This window comes from Diaphorina citri, unplaced genomic scaffold, assembly GCF_000475195.1.
Source record: "Diaphorina citri unplaced genomic scaffold, Diaci psyllid genome assembly version 1.1 scaffold474, whole genome shotgun sequence".
Taxonomy (NCBI): Eukaryota; Metazoa; Arthropoda; class Insecta; order Hemiptera; family Psyllidae; genus Diaphorina; species Diaphorina citri.
The window spans coordinates 224206-229279 of NW_007377909.1; positions in this window are offsets into that span (position 1 = coordinate 224206).

The window sequence follows — 5074 nt, forward strand, 5'->3', positions numbered from 1 at the left end:
CACGACGCTCTTCCGATCTGATAAGGAAAAGGGGGAGGGAGAGGGAGAGAGAGAGAGAGGGATATTTATTTATTTTTTATAAAAAGTTTAGTTTTTTTATACTTTCGATATGGTAGTACAAAGGTTTGAACTTCTTTTTTTTTAATCATTAGATATTAAGTAAAGAGAGAGAGAGAGAGAGAGAGAGAGAGAGAGAGAGAGAGAGAGAGAGACTTTTTCATTCGAACGGTCATTAAAAATTGAATTTTCGACCTTTGAAAGTTATTTCGGAGTTTTGACCTCAGATTTGCATTTTTCACAACTTTTTACGTAGGAATCGACCTTTTATTAAAAATATTTTCCCAATTGCAACTCCTCCATTACGATTCTAATTTTATTCTCTTTTCCCATTTCTTCTCCCACAGGCATTGGTCACAACGTAGAGGTCAAATATTCCATCATAAGCGTTCTCCCGCTCTCCTACAGCAAATGCAATGGTAAACTTTACCTATGTAATCTGGCTCTACCTAACGGGATATACAAGGACCTTAACATTCAATATAGATCGCCTTTTGGAGCCAAATTCATAATTCCACTCCACCAGAACTTCGTTTGTTTGTGCGCAAGCGTTTCTGCGCATTTTGACGTGAAATCTGACGTCAGAACTATTTGAACTTTTTCATTGGAACAGCAATTAAAAATTGAATTTTCGACCTGTTAAAGTTACTTTTTCGGAGTTTTGACCTCAGATTCGGATTTTTTACAACTTTTTACGTAGGAATCGACATTTTATTAATAATATTTTCCCAATCGCAACTCCTCCATTTGAGGAAAAATTGTAGATTTAAAACTTAAAACTTGGAAGCTCAGAAATTGCGAAGACAACGAAATAAAGTTGGTGCCCATGTTTCTACCTATTTTGCCAGAGTGTCCCAATATTTTTGGACAGTGTGTGCTCAGAAATATATCAAGTCATTTCTATTCAAACAGCGTAAAATCTATATTCCAGTTCCCGCCTCGAGATAAGGTATATAAACTGAAGAGCAGAGAGGAGAAAAGGGAAGAGGAAGAGAAGAAAAAGGAGGAGAGGAAGAGAAGAAAGAGGGAGAGATGGATGGGAAATAATAATTAATTGCGTCTATTGATTTGAAGCTATTTTTTTCTCTCTTTCCCATTTTTTCTCTTCTTTTTTTTTCCTCCTCCTCCTCCTCCTTCTTCTTCTTCTTCTTCTTCTTCTTCTTCTTCTCCTCCTCCATTTTTTTCAATTGGTTTCAAGTTCTTGAGGGCGTTGGGAAACTATTTATGGTGCTTGTGTAGTGAAAAACTGGGGCAGCAAATACCTCCGCTTCCGTAAAACTGGAGCTAGGTATTTCGCTTCCTCTTGTTTCAATGATGATCGTTTTCGGACTTAGAATTCGAAGGTTCGAATGAGGAAAAAAAGGTATAAAAATAATTACATTATACATATAGTTATTTTTTGACGATGCAAATGCATTTTGGAGCTTCATTTCCTTCAGTGTAGGCCAGACTCCGAAAATTTAAGGTAAATAGGTAGGTAAGTCTTATATCTCATTTTATTCTAGTCTTAAGTGTCTTTAATGTTCTTTGTCTTTTATGTTTGACTTGTGTTTCACAATATTGTAGAATATTGATAAACATTAAATAAAATTACATTTACATTTTAAAAAAATTGAGCATGCCAACCTCAAAATTGGATTTTATTAACCCTTTAAGGACCTCATCGCAAAGAAAATCAAAAAAAGGAACACAGTCCAATTGGTTCTTACCTGTAAATGGGCGTACCCAGGTCCTCCCGGTACCAGAGTACCAACAGTACATGATCATCAGGGTCATCAGGGGTTGAAATGTCACACGGTAGATATACAGGGTCACCCACAATACCGCGGATATGATAGATGGGCACTGGAATCAGAGGAGAAGAGAAGAGCAGTCAGATTTTGGTTAACAAGCAGCAAGTACCTAGTGAAAAATCAGCAATTTTAATTTCAATTGTTATTTTATTAATATTAGGTATGTATTATTTTTTAATAATTATCTATTATTGCCAAAACTGAGATCAATGTGAAGTTGCTTCTTTCGCTATTCCATACTTTTGAAATTTCACGGGGGGGGGGGGGGCCAAAAGGGAAGGTATGTACCTACTACTAGTAATAAACGAAATTCCCATACAAATAGGTATCATCCGTATCATTAAAATCTCTCTTCTCCTCTCTCTCTCCTCTCTCTCCTCTCTCTCTCTCTCTCTCTCTCGTCTCTCTCTCTCTCTCTCCTTCTCTCTCTCTCTCTCCTCTCTTCCTTCTCTCCTCCCTCCCCCTTATCATTATGATGTGCATAAAAAATTTTATCGCGACCTTTTCAATGTTGAAAACGTATTACTCACCCCTCTCTCTCCTATATACTCGTCCCTCCTCCTAAATAGGTACTCTTCCCCTCCAATTCCCCCCCCCCTTTCTCTTTGTCTTTCCGCTACTAATGAGTATTTCATTGAATATAATGAGCAGTGGTCACCTGCTCATAAATCTCATTACTGTCCAATATCCGCTTCTTCAGAGCTCATTAAACTCTACAAAGTCCCCCCTGTTCCATTGCGCCTCGCTTTCCTCTAATATGTGACGAGTTCCAAATATCCCTTCCCACCCCGGATTGACCTAGTTTCCCCTAATAGAGAATATACAAAATAGAGATGATGTGTAAAGAGTGAGTGAGTTATAAAAAGAACTACTCTTTTTAGAGGTCTACTCTGTCAATGAGTCAGATCCTAAAACATGTGACTTACTCTTCAGCTCCCCATTCGGTCAGCCATTATAACTACCAGGTATACCTGATGTGTACCTGTCAGGTCTACCTGATCAGGTGTACTTGTCAGGTCTACCTGATAATGACTGGCTAGCCTTAGTGTAGGACATACATACATACATACGTACGTACGTACATATTATAGGTAGGGTTGCCAACTTTTTTTTCGGCATATACGGAACAAACTAGCAAAATGGTGAAAAAATACGGATTTCCCGATTTTTACCCGGAACAAAGGCATGCACCCCAAGGATAGGTACTAAATTACAAATAATCCGTTTTTGAATCCGTGTTACTAAAAATCACATGCTAAAAGACTGAAAAAATACCTACTTGACTCGTGGGTTTTTGTGTTTTTCGTACTCAACTACCTATCTTTTTAAACTTTTTTTTTGTAATTTTTTCTGTTTATTAGTCAGTTCTCGTATTTTCCCTAGATTTGGAAAAAAAACCGGAACAAAGGTGTGTTCCGGCGGAACATTTGATTTTTGACAAAAATACGGATTGTTCCGGGAAATAACGTACGGTTGGCAACCCTAATTATAGGACTCATTGACTGATTAGGCCACTGTAAAGAGTAGTTCTTTTTATAACTATTGAATATTTATTTATTGTGTTTCAGTATACAATATTGTATGTGCACAAATATATTAAAAAAAAAACTATCCAACTCACTCACTCTTTACACATAATCTAAATTCTAAAATAATTGACCGTTCGTTTTATGGACTGACTAGAGCACTATCCAACTCACTCACTCTTTACACATAATCTAAATTCTAAAATAATTGACCGTTCGTTTTATGGACTGACTAGAGCGTGACCTGAAAGAATAGTGGGACTTTAATCTCTCCCATTCTCTCCCTCCCCCCTCTTTACCCATCCTCGCTATCAAACATCCCTGTATAATCCTTCCCTAAATCCCCCTCCCTATTTCCCACACATCCGTTAAGCATTGTTTATGAGCAGGTATGTGTAATAGATTATTATTTAGTGGTTTTCAGCAATTTCAGTATCGGTACATCCATAATGAGTACTAATACCAGGTACAGCGGGTAATTTATCAAATGCTTTTTCAATATCCATGAACGTAGCTCAGGGTGCAGTTTTTTTTCTGTCAAACGCGCTGCATGCACACGGGTAACTTCCGTGTTTCGAGCGATATCGATCCAAATATTTGTACATAAAGAGAGGGAAAATATTTGTTGCCAAAACCAAATTGTCAGCTCACAGCAATCACCCTAGCTAGGGCTGATTGAGACTATTGAGAGGCTGACGAAAAAACGCCGATCCGGTTTAAACACGGGAAAAAGCGAGGAAAAAGAAGAAGTTCAAGCGCTACCACGCCACCTAGGGATTGCACTAAATTTTGTAGTTTCCTTTAGGAGAGTGAAAATGAGCCCAGATTTCGAAAGAAATATAGAAATACAAAGAGGAGAAATTTAATGGGTTCCAGAAGAGGGGAAATCAGCTCAGATTCCGAGAAAAGTGTCTCAAGAGCTACGCCACTGTTAAACCCAGGGTTAAAGTTCAGATGTATCGTTAAGGACAAGGCCATTACCGAACTTCTTACAGGAAGACGCGTAGGGCAGGGGGAGGGGACGAAAACGTTAGAGAGTGAACGATGATGTGTATTACAAATTGTTGGTAATGAAAATTTTTAAAGTCAATCTGTCTCGACTTTGTTACAACCGGTCGAACGGTAAACCTTTGTAAGATTGTAAGCGATGTGCAACGTTTTCCAACAACTTTGGAGGAGGAGGAGGAGGAGGAGGAGGAGGATGATGATAAATAAGTCGTTGTTCGTTTACAAGTCGCCTTCGGGCAACGAGCACAAAGCTTAACTTGTCATATTCAATAGGAAATTTATTGACATTATTGACGACAATAAATTCATTGACATTATTGAAATTCAACAAGATCCTCCAAGTTTCGGGAACATCTCTCAATTATTTCCCGATTCTGCAAAAGTTTGAGAACTGGAAAAGACTCCAGTTTTTCAATTTTGCATCGTACAAAGACACGGACGCGATTATTATTCTGCAGCGATACCCTCCAGAGAAACTTTTAGCTACAAGTTATACCCCCACACACCCATCCAGTGAATTAGGAAGAGATAAAGAAAGAGAGAGAGAGACTCCTAAGGTGTGTGAGAAACAAAGAGAGAAACATTTTAATTCCCCAAAGCATAATGAAGTGAATAGTTTGAAAGAGAGAGAGAGAGAGAGAGAGAGAGAGAGAGAGAGAGAGAGAGAGAGAGAGAGGTGAAGGCGCAGGG